The following is a 21782-nucleotide window of genomic DNA, read 5'->3' as shown; positions in this document are numbered from 1 at the left end:
ACAGCAAACCCCCCCCCCCCCCCCCCCCCCCAAAAAAAATTAGCCCCTCGACAATGCTACAAAGAGCTGAAATGCAACAGTCTGGTATATTTATTTTTCTTTCAAATATCTGACAAAACTATTCTGTAAAAGGAAATGATGCTTTGGCACACTTTTAGTTCTGAGCACAGCAAATCACACACAATCACGTAACACAAAGACCTACAAAAATGGGGATAATATTATGGATTATGCATAATGATTTCCATCTGTAGCCATTGTTTGGGATAATACTCATCACTGTGCCTTTGCACTCCTATCAGCTCTCTATTCCAAAAACACAGCTGCACTTCCAATGATTGATGCTGCACTAAAGCCAGAAAACATCTTAGCAACAGCAAGCAAGTATCCTCGCTCCCCAGGCAAAGAAGGGCCCTGGTTCTCTAATATCCACATCGTGTTTATTTTTAGTTGCTATGTCCACATCTGATTCAAAGAAGCAGGCAATGTGACAAATCCCTGCATGATCAATCAGCCAGGGGCCCAAGAGACATAAATAGAGCAACCAATCTGGAAAATTAAACCAAGACTTGCTTCGAAAGAGAGGATGGCCGCCATTTTTAAAGTTTAATGTTTCCCCATCCTCAGGCAGCTCTCCAGCACTCAGAAAAGGAATCGACTTCAAAAGCAAAAAGGCAAGAGAAAAGAAAGTCTAGATTCTTAGTAATCAAATATCTGTAATCCTAGTTCCATTCTCAGAAAGGTATCAGCTCGGTCTGCAGAAAGGATCTAAAAAGATGGCACAAGATCACATAAAATAACTTTGCATCCTCATCTGTCCATGAGAGGACAACTCTACTTTCAAAAACTCCCTGAAGGAGAAAAGAAAGATATGCTCAGTATTTACTAACTCTCTGATCAGTGTTTTGCAGGCATTCAACAGGTAACTCTAGGGATCGATGGAAGAGAATCATGGTATTTTGAGTATTGACTATTACATTAGGACTTCAATGGAATTCCCAAATACCCTTCAGGACATGGTCATGTCACACATTCCCCTACCCTGGCTTTGGCCTTTATCCAGGACTGTTCACTGAGGAAATAGCCTCTCCCCCAGACAGCCACCAAACAGCAAAGCATAGCTGAATCTCTCTTGTACTTTCTCTGGGCATATGGTTTTAAACTCTCAATTAACAAAACTGTAACCACACATAATAATGTTCTTATCTTGGGACCAGCAGATGGCATAGTGGTTTCATCGTTGGATTCCCACATGGCTGACCATGGTTCAAGTCCCAGACCCAGTGGCCTGAAAATCACACTGGGCTCATGTACATGCATGCCCAAGGTCCTGGGAGATGAATAGAGGAGAAGGGATTGCAGCATGGCCATTCTCCCCTCATTGGGGATGATTTCTCACTTTCCCTCTCACCATCTCTGTCTCTCTGGAGAGTGTACATGCCCTAAGGCCAAAAAAATCTCTAAAAAACAAGAATAAAAAATAATGTTCTTATCCTTGAAACTTTCCTTTAAGCTGCTGCAAGTTTTTAAAAAGCAAAAGGTGGGACCAGCAGGTGGCATGTTGGTTAAGTCACTGGACTCCCACATGGCCGATGGCAGTTCAAGTCCCATACTTGGCGGTTTGTTTTCTCACTTTCTCCTTCTCTCTCTCTTTCTCTCTCTCTCTCTCTCTCATGCATGCCCTGTAGCAAATTAAAATAATACTAATAAAAATTAAAAATTAAATAAATAACTCCTTTTTAAAAAGTGGGGCCAGCGGATGGCATGGTGGTTACATCACTGGACTCTCACACTGCCAACCATGGTTCGAGTCCTGGACCTGGTGGCTTCAAACTCTCACCAGGTGCATGTGCGTGCGTGTCCAAGATCCCAAGAGGAGAATGGAGGAGAAGGAATTGTGGCATAGTCATCCCCACTGAAGGGTGATTTCTCGCTTTCTGACTCTCTGTCTCTCTCTGTCTCTCTGACAAGCACAAGCACCCTATAGCAAAAATCTCTCTTAAAAGCAAAAGGTAAAACTCTAGCTTGTACATTTTCAGTCTGAATGTTTCTGCTGGTCACACACCAAATTCAATAGTGAAACTTTATTGGAGAATTAATCAATAATGTGTCTGCTATGCAGAGATGTATGTCAAGCAATCACAGAAGAAGTTCTGTTGGTAGTAGCTGGTTAGAATTTGGTGTCCCAAATTGAATTACATTAACACACAGGAAACGAATTAAGAGTTCAAACTGAATGTTTATAGGGGCCAAGAAGACAATGAGAGCAGCCATCCAGCGCAGCAATTTGTTTCCTAATTGTATCTTCGGCTGTATTATCTAAATATAGAAATGTTTTGTATATTAAATTAAAAATTACTTTTTCCTTTCCACAAAGAAAAACGTGCCTCCCCTTTTAAGACATGTGACCCTCTACAAAGTGAAGGAAAACTCCTTTGTTTTTCCATATTTGATAGAGACCTGAATATAATGAATGCTTCAATTTCCTCAATCCATTAGGAAGAACAACATCAGCATAAATGCAATAACAAATAGTAAATGACACTGAGCCACAACATCTAGGCAACACGGGCTGGGCAAGGAGCCCATGTCCCATTTGAAATAGCAGCTGCTGTTTACTGTCCTTCAATGCTGTTCAGCGGAAATACCACGTGAGCCACATACATCACTGTGAATTTTGTAGCAGCCACATGAAAACATAAAAAAAAAGAAAAGAAGCAATGGGGCCAAATGGTGGTGCAGCAGTAAAATGTGACCCTCTGAGAGGCTGACCCGCGTGGGAAGGTTACCGGTTTGTATCCAGACACCTCCTTAAGTATGCTAGATACTGTGTGCCCATGATCCGGTCTGGCTGGGTGTCAAGAACCTGTTGGGATTCCAGTCTCTCTGTCTCTGTCTCTCTTTTCCCTATCAATCTTGCTCATGGAAGAAATAAAAATTTTTTTAAAAAAGAAAAGAAGTAATGAAGTAATGGAACCAGCAGATGGCGTAATGGTTACGTCGCTGGACTGCCCTGTAGTCGACCACGGTTCGAGTACCGGACCCTGTGGCTTAAAACTCATACCCGGCGCGTGTGCATGCGTGCCCAAAATCCCAAGAGGAGAATGGAAGAGAAAGGATTGCAGCATGGCCATCCCCCTGGGCAGAGATTTCTCACTTTCTGTCTCTCTGTCTCTCCAGCAAGCACATGTACCCTATAGCAAAAATCTCTCAAAAAAAAAAAAAGGAAAAAATCTCTCAAAAAAAAAAAAGGAAAAAGAAAAGAAGTAAAATAAGTCAGTCACTTTTAAAAAGACAAATGCTGTATGACTTCACTTATCTGAGTTTATCAAGAGTGATGAAACTTGGGACCAGCAGTTAGCGTAATGGCTATGTCGCTGGACTCCCACATAGTCAACAGCGGGTCACGTCCCGGACCCGGTGGCTTAAAAACTCACACCGGGCGCGTGTGCATGCGTGCCCAAGATCCCGAGAGGAGAACGGAGGAGAAGGGATTGCGGCGTGGCCATCCCCCCTGGGGGGTGATTTCTCGCTTTCTGTCTCTCTATCTCTCTCTGTCTGGCTGGCAAGTGCACACGCCCTATGGCAAAAACCTCTCCACACACACACGCACACAAAAAGTAGTGAAACTTGGGCTGGCCTCATGGCCTAGTAGTTAAGGGGGTCAGATCCCGCATGATTGTCAATGGTCTGAGTTTCGGCCCCAGCAGTTTGAAAGACACGCCAGGCTCATGTGCATGCCCAAAATCCCAAGAAGATGGGTAAGTGGAGAAGATGGGATTGCAGCAAGACCACACCTCATTTGGGCTCTCTCTCTCTCTCTCACAAATACACATTCCCTCAGGCCAAAATAGAGAGAGAGAAAGAGAGAGAGAGTGAAAATCATAGACACAAAAAGTAGAAGGATGGTTCCCAGGGGCTGTGGAGGAGGGGAAGATGGAGGTTATCTGATAGGTACAGAGTTTCCATTGTTGCAAGCTGAGGCAAAAAGTTGTAGAAATTGGTCACGCAACAATGTGAATATATTTAAAACTACCGAACTATTCCTAAAATGGCTGAGAATGTTTATATGTAAAGTAGTCCCTCATTATCCATGAAAGATATATTCCAATCTACCCAGTGGATCTTAAAACCAAGGACAGTACTGACCTTTCTATTCTGTTTTTCCCTATTCCTATATACTTATAATAAACTTTGATTTAGAAATTAGGCAGAGTAAGAGGTATAAGAGATTAACAACAACTACAGGTTGAGCATCCCTAATCCAAAAATCTGAAATCTGAAATGCCCCAAAATCCAAAACTTTTTGAGCACCTACATGAAGCCACAAGCGAAAACTTCTACATCTGACCTTGGGTGGTGGGCCACATTCAAAACACTACAATACAAAAATATTGTTAAAATTACCTTCAAGCTCTGAGGTGTATTTCATGTTGCATAAATTCTCTTTACAAGCCAAATGATGTATAGCAATAAAATGTTTAAATAATAATAATAATAAAACAGAATTTAAAAAAAATACCTTCAGGCTATGTGTACAAGGTATATATGAAACATAAAGGAATTTTTTGTCTAGATTTCAATCCCATACCCAAGATATTTCATTACATATTTGCAAATGTTCCAAAATATGAAAAAAAATTGAAATCCCAAACACTCCTGTCCAAAGCATTTCAGATAAGAGATACTCAATCTGTAATAACAAAATAGAACAATTATAACCATCTACTCTAATAAAAGTTACATAAATGCGGTCTCTCTCTCCAGATATCTTATCATACTTATAACTCACCTATTTTCAGACCACAATTGACCATAGGTAACAGAAACCTCAGAAACCAAAACTAGATAAAGGGGATACTATATTTTATCATGATTAAAATATTTTTAATTTTAAAAGTTTTTAAAAGCTGAAATTAAGAGCCAGCTCTGTAGTGCAGTGATTAAGTGCTATGCATAGAAAGCTGGATCCCACATGGCTAACCATAGTTTGAAGCCAGCCCCAGTGGCTTGAAAAACACATTGGAGGGGGCCAGCACATGGCATAATGGTTAAGGAGCTGGACTCCCACATGATCAACCATGGTTCAAGTCCTAGACTGGCAGCTCGAAACTCACATGGGGTACATGTGTGAAAATCCTGAGAGTAGAATCAAGAAGGAACTGTGGGATGACCATCCCCCCTGGGAGTGATTTCTGTCTCTCCAGCAAGCACATGTGCCCAACAGCAAAAAAAAAAAAAAAAAAAAACTCTCTAAAACACACACACACACACACACACTGGGTTCATTTGTACATATATCTGAAATCCTGACAGGAAAGAGGAGAAAAGATTGTGACAAGACCATCCCCCACTGGGGAGTTCTTTCTCTTTCTCTTGTGTATGTAGGTGCATGAGCGCATACACCCTCTGGCAAATAAAAAAGGTGAAATTAGTTTTAATGATCACTTTAATCTTGTATCATCATTTCTGCATGTAATTGGGTTCATTTGTACATATATCTGAAATCCTGACAGGAAAGAGGAGAAAAGATTGTGACAAGACCATCCCCCACTGGGGAGTTCTTTCTCTTTCTCTTGTGTATGTAGGTGCATGAGCGCATACACCCTCTGGCAAATAAAAAAGGTGAAATTAGTTTTAATGATCACTTTAATCTTGTATCATCATTTCTGCATGTAATCAACATAAAAATTACTAGTGAAATCTTCTACATTATTTTTACATAGTATGTCTCCAATCTCCAGTGAGGGCATTTTATCCTCACTGCATACCTCAATTCGTACTTGTCACATTTTAAATGCTCAATAGCCATGCACAGCTACTGGCTACCACATATGAACAGCACAGCTGTTCTAGCTGACAGCCGTTACAAGGGAACATGGGCCTTTGTGACCAGAAATCTGTATTTTTCTAAGAAATGTTATCATATTAAATGTAAGCAACTCATTGATTTATTTTTAAATTATATAAAGGGTATTTTGTACAGAGAGCTAATGTATATAGCTCTTTAAGTATACCATTTGGAGGGTTTTGACAAATACATATCCACATATATATCTATGTAACCAACACCCAAACTAAGATACAGATTCTCATTTATGTTTCTTTCCAGTTAATCCCTCCTTGCCCCACCCAGCAATCTCTGTATTAATTTGTATTTTTATATTCTGATTTTTTTTAGTTTATTTATTTCTTCTATGAGTGAGAGAGACAGAGAAAGACAGAGCATCTCCGGGCCAGCCAGTTGGTTAAGGCAGCTAGATCCCACATGAGGATCCAGTGAGACTTGAAACCCAGACCTAGGAGCCTGAAAAATATGGGTGTGTGTGCCCAAAATCCCAAGAGGAGAGTAAAGGAGAAGGGATTGGAGTGTGGCCATCCTCCCTAGGGGGTGCTTTATTGCTTTCTCATTCTCTCTCGCTCTTTCTCTCTCTCACTCTTCCCTTTCCAGCAAGCACATGTGACCTATAGCAAAAAAAAAAAAAAAGACAATAATATTCTATCATCCCAATGTAAAGCTACCCTCACACATAATCTTGAAGTTATTATAGGAAAAAAATCAACCCAGTTTTATCGAGCCAAGCCTGGTTTTATCAAACCCCTCTTGACCAATCTATTTTCTTCCTATCTATCCATTAATGTGAAAAAAGAAACCTCGTGTCAACCCAGAAATTAGTACTTAGATAGCTGGACTGGGCAGGGGAGGTTATAGTAGAAGGGTGATCTTATCATTTTTGTTTTCTTTTCTTTTTTTTTGTTTTTTTTGTTTGTTTGTTTGTTTTTACTTTTGCTATAGGGAGTGTGTGCTCACCAGAGAGAGACAAAGAAAACAGAGAAATAGAGAAATCATCCCCCCTCTCAGGAAGGATGGCCATGCTGCAATCCCTTCTCCATTCTCCTTCTGGGATTTGTGGCACACACACACACACACACACACACACACACACACACATACACACATGTGCGCCTAGCATGTTTTCAAGCCTCTAGGTCCAAGACGCAAATCATGCAGTTGGCCATGTGGGATTCAGCTGCCTCAACCTCCTTGCTGCTTGCTGGCCCATAACTTGTATTTTTTTTTTTTTCATTTAAAAGAAGGGTGGTGAATAGGTTGCATTTACTGGCCATCCCATGGGTAGAACCCAGGAGTGAGTTAGGAGATCTGAAATCTACTAGATTTTTCTACTACCAAGCAATATTCCCTTTACCTCACTTCTTTGGGCCTCAATTTTCCTATTGTAAAAGGAAATCATCTCTAGGCCTCTTCCAACTTACATCCTCTGGGTCAGTCCCATATACTGCATTTCTCTGGTGGAAGAATTCTTCACAAGGGTCTATGAACAGGTTCTGGGAATTCAGAAACCCCTGAAGTCGAAGGCAACAATTTTCATATAATGTCAATGTGTGTGTGTGTGTGTGTGTGTGTGTGTGTGTGTGTGTGTCTGATGAGACCCAGAGCATTTACTAGACTGTCAAAGAATCCCATAATGACAACAACAAAAAAGATAACGAAATAAGGTTGGGAGCCACTGCTCTATAGGCTAGGGAGGACCTTTGGGGAGAAGCAACAAGAGAACTGAGGACATAAGAATGGGGTGGAGGGGCAAAACCCTTAGAAAACACAACTGCTCGTCCGTGCAGTGGGCCAGCCTGCAGCATAGGTGAACTTCATCCAAACATTTCTGGGTCCCTGTAACAAGGCTGAGAAGGAGACAGGGTGTAAAGGAAATTGTCAAAAGAATCATTGAAGGAAAAAATGAAAGGGAAATTGGCCTGAATGCTAGGTGAAAAGGCCATGTAGATTTTGGCTTAATAAGGAGATCCCAACACAGTCTTTTAATATTAAAAATCCCACCGCTGTTCAGCATCATATCAGGCATACCCCAGTCAGTTACAGCCTCGACTTCTGGGCTTCTTTCTTCACCCCTGGGTTTCCAGCCCACCCTAAGGGGCAACGCTAAACTGGTTGTCAGATTCAAATGGTTTTTTTCCTAGCCCTGAGACACAGGGAGGACTTACCAAATGGCAAAGCACAGGGACACCCACCCTCAATTCAATCAGAGAATCTCTGCTTCTACTTGTCTTTCTTTGGATAAAATAATTACTATTTGGGGGAAAAATAGCCATGGAAACTACAGGAAAAGGACTCATTGTCACAAAATCCTTCTACCTCTCTCACATGATCTGAAAACTAGAGCCCGGAAAGAGCGGCATCAGGATAGAGTCCCTACCAGCACAGAGAGTCTTGATACTTATTTTCTAGAAGGCTTTTTCAGGTCCAGCACTACTGACATCCCAGGTGGGGCAATTTTATTTTGGGGAGAGGAGGTCCTGTCCTGTACACTAAAGGAGGTTTAGCTACATCCAGATGCCACTAGATGCCTGCTAGCTGCCCATAGCACGCCCTCTACAGTTGTGACATCCAAAAATGTCTCCACACCTTGCCTGAAGGGACAAAATCACATAGGTTGGGCACTACCGTTTGAGAGGTGAGGAGCCATGAAGAGTTGAATGGTTTACGTAACTTAACACCTTGGTGGGAGACTTGTGACTATAACCATGGTTCAGAAATTTGGGATTTTATGGAACAGTAAACTCATTCCCTAAAATACAAAGAAGGCCAACATAAAGTTGCCAACATTTTATTTTGTCAAGAATTTTACCCTAGGGCCAGCAGGTAGCCTAGAACCAGCAGGTGGTTGGATCCCACGTGGCCAATTCTGTGGTTCAGGTCCTGGACCCAATGGCTTGAAAACCATGCCAGTCCCAGGTACATGTAAGCCTGAAACCTCAAGAGGAGAATCGAGGAGAAGGGACTATTGAGTGGCCACCCCCGGAGGATGATTTCTCACTTTCTCTCTCTTTCTCTTTCTTTCTGTCTCTCCCTGGCAAGTGCACATGCCATACAGCAAAAAATGAAAAAAAAAATTTTAAAAAGAGTTACCTCAATCTGTTGCCCATTATCAATTTCCCAAAAGGACACTGAGCAAGAAGAATGAAAAAAAGAATCTTGGAATTGAATACATTTAGTTTTATAAATAACTCACTCTTCTGTCCTAATTCTCTCTCCTACTACAAACTGTCCCAGAATGCCACCTGACCACAAACCTGTTTGGGGGACAGAGCCCTAGAGACTACATAAATCACACCATTGCACTATCGATGTTCAGAGACGCCCTGAAGCGCTATTGAAAAGAAATCAAGGGGCCTGTCACCTTGGATTTTGAAAAAATTAGATCTTTATTTCTTCTGCCTTAACTAAGACTTAGGATTTTTTTTTCAACTGTAAATGTACGAAATCCCTGTAGTGTCATTAGCAACATGTGTAACTTTGTCACCCACCAAGTCAGGTATTTTTATGTCACTTATAGTTGGAGACAGCTTTAAGTATTGCTTTTACGCTCATTACTACTTTGAAAGGATGGTAGTTATTGCAATCACTATTAGACGTTTGGCTGAATGCATTAAGAAAGAAGCATATACATATATATTGCTACACAACGATTTCTTTTAAGCATCTTGGTGACTACTTCAATTTCACTGGTTTCCTTTATAGTCCTATGTCTTTGTGTGCACTGAAAACAGTATTCTGAGTATAGGCCCATATGCTGCAGCCTGCCAGAGGAGCTCATGAAACTAAAAGGGTCAGGGACCCTGCTCTAGATCCTGCTCAGCCTCCTCTCAGTCCTCACATGCATTCAAGTCCAGCCCCAGAAAGAAGACCAGTAACCCTCCCAGGCCAAATGTTTGCCACCTGGTCTCCTCATCAGGCATTCTGAACTGGTCCTCCATTTTCAGCCCCCTTCCTTCTGCCTTCCAAATAAACTGTCTCGCCACCTGCTTAATCTCAGCTCCAACAAGGATGAAGCTAGAGAGATGCTTAGTGCCAATATTTAAGAAGGCACTTGCTCTCGGGGGTGTGTAAATGCAGAGTCAACACTTGCCAAACCCTGACAGTAAGCATGCTCCCCCTAACTTATGCCCTCTGAGCACCTCTCACACTCATAGTTTAAGCAAAGCTCTTGAAAATGCATAAACTCAAGCCGGGCATGTGTGCGTGCGTGCCCAAGATCCCAAGAGGAGAATGGAGGAGAAGGGATTGCAGCATGGCCATCACCCTGGGGGGTGATTTCTTGCTTTCTGTCTCTCTGTCTCTCTGTCTCTCTCTCTTTCTGTCTTTCTGACAATCACATGCACCCTATAGCAAAAAAAAAAAGAAAAGAAAAGAAAAGAAAACTCTCCAAAAAAAATTTTTTTAAAGAAAATGTTTGATGCAGCTTTCATGAAAAGTCATTTCCAACCCTGGTTCCATATAAGAATCACCTGAGAGCTCTTAAAAATCCTGATGCTCAGGCTGGACCCCAGAAATGAGAATTTTTGGAGAGAGAGCCAGGCACCTGTATTTCTTATTTTGTGTTTAGCTCTCCAGTTGAGTCTTAGGTATAGATAAAACTGGGAGCCAGGGCCTGAGAAAGATGATAGGCAGATCAGGGTGTCTTCTGTAAAAGCCCTCAGAAGTTCCTGGTGAATCTGAATTCCAGTTGTTTTGGCTTAGAGTAATAGAACATGAAGATGCCCTCCTAACACATAAACATTTATCTCTTTGGGGCCAGTAGATGGCTGGATCCCCCATACCTGACTCCACAGTTCAAGTCCCAGACCCAGCAGCTTGAAAAACACACTGGGCGTGTGTGTGTACGTGCCCAAAATCCCAAGAGAAGAGTGGAGGAGAAGGGACTGTGGCATGGCCATCCCCCATGGGTGGTGATTTCTCACGTTCTGTGTGTGTGTGTGTGTGTGTGTGTGTGTGTGTCTGGTAAGTGAGGATGCCCTATAGCAAAAATCTCCAAAAAAAAAAAATTCTTTTGTAAAGACATATCTCTCTTTATTCATTCATTCATCCACTATGCAAAGAACTCCTGCAATGCCCCACAGTGCAGGGGGTTACCAGGTCCTCTTCCCTTCCCCTTAGGTAAGCTTACAGGCCATGAGAAAGGCAGACAAAAAAAGAGAGACAAACCCATCGGAAATATTCACAAACTCCAATCAGTGCCAGAAGGAACAGATGCTGAGAGGGAACAAAGTAGGGAAGGGACTGTCAAACAGAAGCATACTCAATGGGCCCACTCCAGGAGTGCCTAACTTCCTAAGGATATGTACCGTCTGCTCTTGATTAGGCACTTAGAATTCTGAAGGAGTAGATACTGGCTTGTGCAAGCTACTAACTAACAAATAATTATTGTTTGATAGCAATGCAAATGAATTTCATCTTAGAAAAGAACACAGCAGTGAAGTTGCACCTTTTTTCCCCGTAGGGCATTAATCAGTCTTGTACATCCTTTAGCTATACTCTTCCAGCATTCTTTCTTTCCATGACTATAAATACTTCTGAGTGTCTATACTTTCTTAAGCCAGTTTAACCATATGCTGGTCTCTTTATCAGTGAATTAATCTGACAGGACCCACATCAGGTAGGTTGGTGGGGACAGTCTCTGAACCTTGAGGGATGAGAGGGGGCCAGTCATGGGAAGCAGAAAGAAAGAACAGACCCCTCGGAAGCTAAGACCTCATGATAGCGAGGGCGTATTGCCCTGTGGTAGGAAAGAGAACACCCAGAAATGGCAAGAAGGCCAGTGAGCCTGGGAGGCAGCTAGCAAGCAAGAGAGAAAGGCTGGAGAAGAGGAAAAGTAAGCAGAGACTACATTATGCAGGACCTCACGGATCAGTGTAGGGACTTGGAATTTTTTACTAAGGGTTTAAGGAAGAGGATGAACTTATCTGATATATATTTTTAAAATATCAATCTTTCTGAAGTGTGAAGAGAGATCAGAGAAGAGAAGCGGCCAGGGAACCAATGACCAAATCAGGTAGTCAGGTGAGTGGCTGAAGGTGGCCTGGTCTAGGAGGGACAAAGAAATGGAGGCAATGGGCAGTGAGAATGGAACTTCACTGCCAGGATTTCTGACAGACTGTATTTGGGAATGAGGGAAAAGGAGGAATCCAGGATGACTTCTGGGTCCCTGGCTTGAGCAGCTGTAGATGATGGCAGCGCCTACTGAAATGGGAATGACTGGGAGTTAGAGGTTAACATGTACACATACACACAATTGTGTGTCATTCATGAAATAAAGGTATCCATGGGTGTGACTCCCTGTGTGTGACAAGGGTACCACAGCCTTTGGGATTAGGTCTTCACAGAGCATTCTCTTTGGCCTTCAAGGTTCATGTCATCAAGCATTAAATTAATGGATTTCAAGTCAGAAACTGGAAAATTCTATGTGGCAGCTCAAAGTTTGGTCCAGTCTTGTCCTTATTCTTACTCAACATATGCTGACTACAAATAACCTTTATTCAATAAATCTTCAAATGAGAGGAGAAAACTCAGAACTAACTCTGGATATACTCAGACCCCCAGAGGTAAAGGAAACATCAGTGTTTATAAAATACAACTGAGAAAGCCTTATATTTGTGAAAAAGTGTTCATCTTTACCCAAGTGATAACTTCAGTAACCCTTTCCACGTACTTGGGAAATCAGTGTAGATCTGGGCACAAGTGTAATAAACACTTAAGTATAACTTAAAACAAGCAACAAAAATGTCAGAAGTTTATTCTTGTATTCAACAAAGAAAATCTAACTTTTCCAGAAGATAAAGTTGGAAGATACTACAATAAAGCTTAATGGGTCCTTACAGCACAATACAAACTCAATGCCTACACAAACACAAATTCAATATGATATAACTTTCGATTAATCAAAACAAATGATGACCAAAGTAGTGATGTCTTGTATCAGCACCTAGCCTGCCAATGAAATAATGCTTCATCAAGAAACCTAATTCAAAGAACCAAATTCTGTAACACCAAGGGATGCTTTTTGGTCCAGTATTTTTCCCATTCAGAAATATTCTGTTACAGATTACAATCAGTACCCAGTACCTTACTTTTTTTTTTTATTTATCTTTCAGGGGGAGAGGGTTTTTTGTTTTTGTTTTTGTTTTTGCTATAGGGCGTGTGTGCTCACCAGAAAGATAGAGAGAGACAAAAAGGCAGAAGTCACCACCCCAGGAGGAATGGCCATGCCGCAATCCCTTCTCCTCCATTCTCCTCTCAGGATCTTGGGCACACACGCACACACGCCCGGCATGAGTTTAAGCCACCGGGTCCAGGACTTGAACTGTGGTTGACTACATGAGAGTCCAGCGACATAGCCACTATGCCAACTGCTGGTCTCTAATTTATTTTTTTAGATAGAGATTTTATTGCTATAGGGCACGTGTGCTCATTGGAGAGACAGAGAGATAGAAATTAAGAAATCCCCCCCCAGGGTGATGGCCATGCAGCAATCCCTTCTCCTCCATTCTCCTCTCAGGATTTTGGGCATGCATGTACACACACCTGACATGAGCTTTAAGCCACCAGGTCCAAGACATGAACCATGATCAACTGTATGGGAGTCTAGCAACGTAACCATTACACCACCTGTTCATCCCATTACCTTACATTTATTAAGAAAGAAGAATCAAAAAGAGGCTATTTTGCATAGCAATTAAGAGCCTGGAACTGGAGGTGGAAGTCCTCACTCCAAACTACTAACCCTGTGTCCTTAGGCATGTCACTAGACCTCCCTAAATTTCAATTTCCACATCTATAATACAGGGACAATAACAGCACCACAGAGACTTGCAGTGTTCCGCAGGAACTATCAATAGTTCATCTCCCCTAGTAGGCACACGAGGGAGCTGTGTTCCCCCCAGTCTGCTCTCCAGTGAAGTAGATCCACGTGATAAGATCTGGCCAATGCACCATGAGCAGCAGTAACATGAGTCCCGTCCAAGTCAAAGCATGTAACTCTTAGGGTGAGAAACTCTCCCCATCTTGTCAATTGTGGGAGCAGGTGCTATATTGGAGATGCCAAAGGATAAAGCAGCCAGGATCACAGAGCCACCACGCGGAGGGCAGCTTCCTTGGAGGCTCACTCTGACCTACTGCCACATGGGAAATAAACCTCTGTCTGGTTGAAGCGCTGAGACTGGTGGTGTTTGCTATTGCCATCACAGCTCCTCCTAAGCAATGCAAACTGACACAAGTACCTAATTTAGTAGGGTGTTGCGAGGATTAGAGGAGACAGTACCTGGCACACGCTAAGCCCTCCACAAAGATTAGCACCACAATTGTGGCCCCCTGAGGCTTAGCGCGAAGGGCTTTGCTCCTGCAGCCAGCTACGGCAATCTTCTCAGCTCTCTGGATTGTCCTGCATGGTCTCCACGGACTGACCGAAAATCCCGAATCCACTTAGATGGTTCAGAGCCTTTGGCAGCACAGGCATGAACGGTTGAGTGATTTTGTTTTTCATCTCAAAATGAGAAAAAGGAATAAAGTCCCTGTAGAGCTGCGTGGACATGGGAAAGTAATTTGTACCGTAGTGAACTATCAAAGGACCTCAGCGCATCCCTCCAATAACCATCTTCTTCACACAGATTTTAAAATCAATTCTGAGGCAGTAGGTATAATCTAATAATTGGGAGCTTTGTTTTGGTTTAAGTTGTGGACAGTGCTCAAGCATATAGTGAGTTGAGGGCAAAGATGGCAAGATAAGAAAATGTTCAGTCAGAACTTTGAGAACATAAATTCATTCTAGCAAAACGTGGGTAGCCCCAAAGCATTTAGCAGTTATCAGAACAACTTGAACTGGGAGGTAAAGGGTGAGCATACCTGATTTGACTGGCAGGGATGGGAGAGAAAGAATAGGGACAGTTCCACTCAAGCTACCCTGACACTCAGCCCCTCATTGCTAACAGCATCTTAAATGACACGGTGGATGCCCGAAGTGCACAGACTCTAGAATTCCTACCCCAATCACTTCCTGCTAAGAACATAATCTATTTTGTTCAAACTGCAAGTTGGTTAAAAGGAACTAATCCCAGGTCACTCTGAATGTTTTTCTCCATTTAAAAATAGAAAGAAATTAAGATACCTGCGAAGTTTTATTACATCTTACAGAGGAGTTGGAGGAAACCATGAGAAATTCCACAAAAGCTTAAAGAATGGATCTTAAACCCACTAAAAATGGTTCTCGTAAACAAGAAACCTGTCACAAACAAGAAAATGTGTAAACGTGAGATACTTACCACATTTAATATTCTCTATCCGCACAGGGAGGCCAGACTGTGCTGCGGCAATTAACTTCAGGGCAACGTAAAACTGTGTTGGACCAAAATAACCAACCCGCTTTGCACCACACAGTTCTGTGATCTGAAACAGATAGGAAAAATGATGCTGAGAACTCAATTTCATGACAGGAAAATGACACAAGACACATGGTGAAACCTGGAGGGTTGCACAGCAGAGCTAGAAAGTCCCTTGGGAACCGATGTGTACACACTGGTCTGTTACTATTTCCTCCAGTTCACAGGGGGGTTTTTAACATAGATCAGAAAGTTCTACCTACTCAAGGCATTTCAAGAGTGAGTAACTGATTATCCCTCCTCTTTCAGAGATAAAAATAAAAGTGGCAAAGGATGGCTTACAAAGGAGAGTGACTTTCTCTGGGGAGGATTCTAACGTGCAAAGTCTAGAAAGTCAGCTGGGTAAAAAGAGATTAGTCATTACCACTATAAATGAACTTTCCTAGTTTATCCAAATTAAAAGTGAATTATTATTTTTACATAGTTCTCAGGCAAAATCATTCTCCAATCATTGAAATTACATCTTGGGTTCCCATTTCAGAAGAACAGAAAGATGTGTACTACACACAGAAATATTTTCAAGACACCACAGCCATTGTTGCTTCCTATCTTGTCACCTAGAACTAGAATATTCTCCTCCCCACCTAGATTGAATGCAAACGTGACTTCTTATTTGAAGCTTCTTCCCAAGGCCCCTGGTAGTTTATTTTCCCTGTGTATTTGCAAAGCACTCTATCCAAATGTCTATCAATGGCCATCCCATCATGCGTTGTCTTGGATTTATTTCAAAATAAAAGGAGGAAGGGTGAAAAAAGCATAACCAAGAGTTAATAATTATTGAAGTTCAGTCATAGGTTCATGAAGGTTCACTCCACTATTCTTGTACTTTTGAAATTCCCCCATATTCAAGATTTTTTCATTTCTAGTTTAACACTATCACACTACATTATCATTATCTGTTTTTCTCAACCTCCAATTAAAATGTCTTCTCTTTGAGAGCAGGAAGCAACTTCTATTCATCTCCTAGCATGAGGACAGGCACCCAAAAAGCAGTCAATACATTTTCAATCAAGTGCATGAAACCTACCCTCAAAAATAAAATGTAACTAAGTTTTATAATATATCCCTTATTGTGCATATACAAATTACATATCTCAAGGTATAGACTAAGCTATACATAGACCAAAAAATAAAAAACCATCAGTGTAGTTCCAACATATAGTTGTCTTACAGAATAAGTCCCAATATTAATAAATGTATAATCCTTGGTATGTGAAGAATTTGACAACTATATTCTAGTCCATGTTAATTTAGTACCAGGTTAACTTTCAGTTATTCCTTTACCATAACTACCACAATCGAACTGAGAAAGCTCTTTACAAGAGGTAAGTGAAACTGCTAGTAAAACATTTGTTATGGTACTTTAAGACTAACACCTAAATCCGACATTACTAAACCACCTTATTTACTTTGGATTCTGTCCTTCAGTCCCATACACCACTAGAATCACTGCTTTGGAGCCAAAGTAGAATATATACACTTCAGTAAATTCAGCTCATAAGTCACTTTCCTGGATTTTTGTACAGCAAACCTCTGACAGACATGCCAAGAACTCTGAAATATTCAAGCCTCAAAGAAGAGAGAATAATTATAAGCCTTTGGAACTTACATATGGAGCTTCATAAGCCTGGGATTTCTCAATCCAAAAATACAGGTTAATTTTGCAAGGTTTTTTTGGTTCATCGAGGTTCAAAGTGTTCTAAGTTTAAATTCTCCATGGAAAAGCTCTAAATTATGGGTAGAAATGTTTTTAATAACATCTAAAGAAAATATAATGGTGGTTCATCTCTGGTACTCAATTAACAGAAGGTATTTTATATAATCAATCCTCCAAAGAGCCCAAGTCACTGGTTCAGCACACTGGTGTAAGTGGTAGGGCCTCATTGCACAAAACTGGGGCCCCAGGGGAGGCTTAGGTTCGGATTCTGGACCAACGTGAACAGGCTGAGCAGAGTAGTGGGTGCCTATAATCTCAGCTAACTGGGAGGCTAGGGCAGAGAACTGCAATGGGGAGACCCTATCAAAAACATCTCCCTCCTCCCCATACACATCCTTGTTCTCATAGTTAAAAAAAAAATAGTCCTGGACCAGCTCTGTGGCCTGGTGGGTAAGGCAGCCAGATCCCACATGGCTGTGAGGTTCAAGTCCTGGATCCAGTAGTTTGAGAAACTCACCAAGCACATATGTGTGTGTACTCAAAACCCCAAAAGGAAGAAGAGATGGATGAAAATGGATTGTAGCATGACCATGCCCCATGGGGAATACTTTCTCACTTTCTTTCTGTCTCTCTTTCTCTCTCCCTGGAATTCTCCAGAGCACATGCCCTCTAGCAAAAAACAATCCGAGTCACCAAGCTGTTCTCAAAATAAAGAAAAATACAAAGATTCCACTCTTCTTCTTTAGCCTCAACTCCAAAACTGTGACCCTCTCAGCTGGATCCATCTTAGGTTACACATCGTGCAAATTCCTAACACAGAATAAGAACCTATGGACTAGTGTTTGTTTACTCAGCTGGAAGGCAAGATGGGAAGAAAAGGGCATGGATGAAATCCACTTCCTTACAGCTTACAGATGTACATTAAACTGCTGGGATGCTGGATACAAACCAAAAAGAAAAAAAATGCACCGACCATTGGGAGGAACCAGGACAAAGTTCTGGAAGGAGGCTGAAGGCCACTAAAATAGCTTCCCTCCTACCTCACTCTGTAAGACTAAGTGACTGTGCGAGGTAGCCAGTCCACACATGTTCCCGTTTGCCTGAAATAATACTTTCTTTCCCAGCTGAAATGTAATAAATTTTCAGAACTATTCAAAGACTTGAGTAAGCTTTTCTCTTTCAAGTATTTTTAAAGACTTCCTTAGATAGATTTCAATTTTTTTTTTTTTTTGGAGAGGTTTTTGCTATAGGGCGTGTGTGCTCGCCAGACAGAGAGACAGAAAGCAAGAAATCACCCCCCAGGGAGGGTGGCCACGCCACAATCCCTTCTCCTCTCAGGATCTTGGGCACGAACGCACACACGCCCGGCGTGAGTTTAAGCCACCAGGTCTGGGACTCGTACCACGGTCAACTACATGGGAGTCCAGCGACATAGCCATTACGCTAACTGCTGGTCCCGATTTCAAATTTTTTAAACTTCTTGATGGGAGGGGCTGGGAGAGTTCTCCAAGAGCATCCCTATTTTCCATTCTCCCTCTCACTTAGTTATCTCGACTCCTTCAAGTTCTGTCCCCTGAGTCACACACCTTCAATACTAGCCTCTGCATTCCCTCCACCACCTCTTAAGAAAACCAGGTTATCCCTCCCACACACACATCCCAAATGGCTTCCAGCGCTCCTCATTCCCTTCCTGTAAAAACTGAACTACTGAGCATGGTTCTTGTGACCCTTCTATCTGTCTTAAACTACCTTTCCATGATCTTATGTCTTTCTCCTCCCGACCCTGCGGCTAATTAAAGCTTTAGCCAGCCAGATGCTAATCAGTCTCTGGACACCAAGGTCCATTCAGACCTCTGGGCACTTGCTGTGCCCTTTGCCTGGAAGCCAATGGTTCACTGCTTCCTGGCCTGCCAAGCTCATTGTTTGAGTCACCACGAGACCTACCTTGCCTTTGAAACCTTAGGCAATTCCATATGGCAAGTTTTCTGCATCCCCATATACTTTTTACTAGCTTTCTATCACATTACTAGCCTTGTAATACAACACAATGGGGATTTAGTCATTGTCTCCACTGTACCCCATCTCCTACCCTCCTATGTCCAAGTGCCCAGCACAAAGCAAGACTGTATTTTTAACACCTGTATTCTTCAGGACTCACTTTACTATACCATGCTTGCTATACACAGCTGCACAATAATTGTTGGTTGAACTCATTAGTTTTCACAGCCTGTAGAAGCAAAATAAGTCTTCCTTCTCTCATCTTGTAAATCTATTTTGCAAATAGATGCTAAATTGGCTTTGGTCATCTCATACCACAAATCCATAAGAGTTCTTACAAGAATATTAGAGACTAACTTCTCTCTTCCCTCCCTGCCCAGCTAGGAGGGTACTGGTTAGAGTCTAAGCATGAGGAAAGGCATCCACCATCCTTTATCCTGGCCTTTAGTCTCCAGGACCAGAATACCTCATTGTGACCAGCCTCTCACTCAGCACTCCAGAGATGCACCTCCTTCTACTCAACACACCCCCAAGAGGTGTCAGCCCCATGTGGGCACACTCAAAACAGAAATACAGAAGAGAATTGGAAGTGCATGCTTACAAACGGTACCTCAGGCTTTCAGGAAACAGCCAAAGAGGCAGGTCACACCATATTCATGCTGGATTTTCCTTTCCCACTCACTGATGGCTTTCAAACATTCAAGAGAGACTTTCAGTCCAGAGGAACCCAGCTTAGCCACTCAACACAACATGAACTTTCATATCCAATTATCCAACAACAGGTAGTAGAGTATCTGCCTAAGCCAAACCATACTGCTAAAGACAGACATACAGTGCTTAGGTGCGATTTCAGACACAGAATCCTACTAATATCTTAAAGTACTTATTAGCTAAAAAAATATATACTGGGTGCCTCCTCAGCAAAAGCACTGTGCTCAGCACTATGCCAAGAAATGAGCAGCACTGAAAAACAAACAAACAAACCTATTCTACACACGCACACACACACACACACACACACACACACTCCCTCGTCCCCTCCCATTTTGCCAAACTACCTGAAAAATAGGTTACAGATATACCTCATGAGATACAATCCTTAAGTACTTCATTCTTCACCTAAGAAGACAGATGTTCTCTGGACCACACCACACCATCATCACCACACCTGAGCAAATCAACACTAACACAAGACTATCATATAACATTTGGTTCACGCTCACACTTCCTCAATTATATAGAAAATGGCCTATTAAGTTGAATTTTTTTTCAGTTTTTTTCTATAGTGCAATCATACTCACCAAAGAGAGATTACCCCCAGGGGGATGGCCTTACCACAACCCTTTCTCCTTCATTCTTCTCTCAGGATTTTGGGCATGCACACACACACACACCCAGCAGGAGTACGGTCATGCCACTGGGTTCAGGACTCTAACCATGGTCTCTAATATGAGAACCTAGGACTTTAACTTCCATGCCACCTATTGGTCCCAAACTGGATTTTCTTTTCTTTTTGCATTTTAAGACCATGTTGAGTGTTCCATCTCCTGAAAACTCATCTTTTAAAACTGTTAAATACTAATTCTAAGAAGTCTAGCTAAATCCTATCAGCATCTACAGGATAAGACTCCTAATGCAAAGTTATAAGGAGGAGGATATTTATTTTATGAGATAGGTGTCATTACCCAGTTTATAAACAAACAACTCAGAAAGTTAAGTGATATATGTTCAAGGTCAAATTCAGAGCCAATACTCAATTCAACATGTGCTTAGCTCCAAAGCTCACGGTCTTTCCGTTCCACAGGTGCTTGAAAACTATTGTTCTTTGGGTCAAATCCGACCCACTGCCTGGTCTTATATGGGCTATGAGCTGAAAATGATTTTTACAGGTGAACATTTGCAATCAATTTAAAAATAGAGAACTCTAACTTGTTTTATCTGGCAAGAGTGTGCACACTTACCAAAGACAGACAGACAGAGAAAGATGGAAGAAACATGCCCCAGTATGCAGTAATCATACCACATCCCTTCTCCATCATTTTTTTTGAGAAGTTTTTGCTATAGGGCACGTGCGCTCACCAGAAAGAGAGACAGAGATACAGCAAGTGAGAAATTGCCCCCCCGGGGGGATGGCCACACCGCAATCTCTTCTTCTCCATTCTCCTCTCGGGATCTTGGGCACACACGCACATGCATCTGGCATGAGTTTTAAGCCACCAGGTCCGGGACTCAAACCTCAGTTGACTACATGGGAGACCAGTGACATAGCCATTACGTCAACTGCTGGTTCCCCCTTCTCCTTCATTTTGCCACCCTGACAGGATTTGGGGCATGTATCCATGTGCCCAGCATGTTTTTCAAGTCACTGAAACTGGGATCCAAACTGCAATCAGCCATATGGGATCTAGCTCCCTTAACTAGTAGCTAGGCTACTGGCCTAGCTCAGAAACACTAACTTTCAACAAAATGTTATCCTCAAAATAAGAATTCCATTCTTCTAAAAAGTAGACCTGTATTATCCAAAAAAAAAAAAAAAGAAAGAAAAAAGAAAGAAAAGAAAAGAAAAAAGCTTATGAGTGTATTTTGAATCTTGTCAATAAGAAGTTCATGAAAGAAAAAAAGTACTTATAGCATATTTTGAATTTTGTCAATAAGAAGTTTGTGGAAGTTTGCTTTCTCTCTTGGCATAGAAGTACCTATGTAACATCCTTGATTGTGCCTCTTGGTCCACAAAGCCAAAAATATTTACCAACTGGCCCTTTACAGAAAAAATTCCCAAACCCTGTTTGAAAACATGCTGCCTCCCTGAGCTATACTTTATATGCTTTCATATATGCTCGGCAGCCATGCAGAAATGATATTTGCTTGAACTAATAAGCTG

The 21782-nt window shown here is 41.8% G+C and overlaps 1 protein-coding gene across 1 annotated transcript in view; it reads right to left on the bottom strand.

Moving 5' to 3' along the window:
- Positions 1 to 15470, bottom strand: part of REPS2 (RALBP1 associated Eps domain containing 2) — a 183111-nt gene extending 167641 nt beyond the window's left edge. The window contains exons 1-2 of the mRNA XM_006157965.3: positions 15450 to 15470; positions 15130 to 15253 (exon numbers count right to left, since the gene is read on the bottom strand). The gene's annotated coding sequence lies outside the window, so the exon portion shown is untranslated. The remainder of the gene's footprint in view (positions 1 to 15129; positions 15254 to 15449) is intronic.
- Between the last annotated feature and the right edge of the window lie 6312 nt (positions 15471 to 21782).

The sequence above is a fragment of the Tupaia chinensis genome, unplaced genomic scaffold (assembly GCF_000334495.1).
Source record: "Tupaia chinensis unplaced genomic scaffold, TupChi_1.0 Scaffold000567_1, whole genome shotgun sequence".
NCBI classification, from domain to species: Eukaryota; Metazoa; Chordata; class Mammalia; order Scandentia; family Tupaiidae; genus Tupaia; species Tupaia belangeri.
The sequence above is the reverse complement of the archived record's forward strand: the minus strand, read 5'-3'. Positions and strand labels throughout refer to the sequence as shown.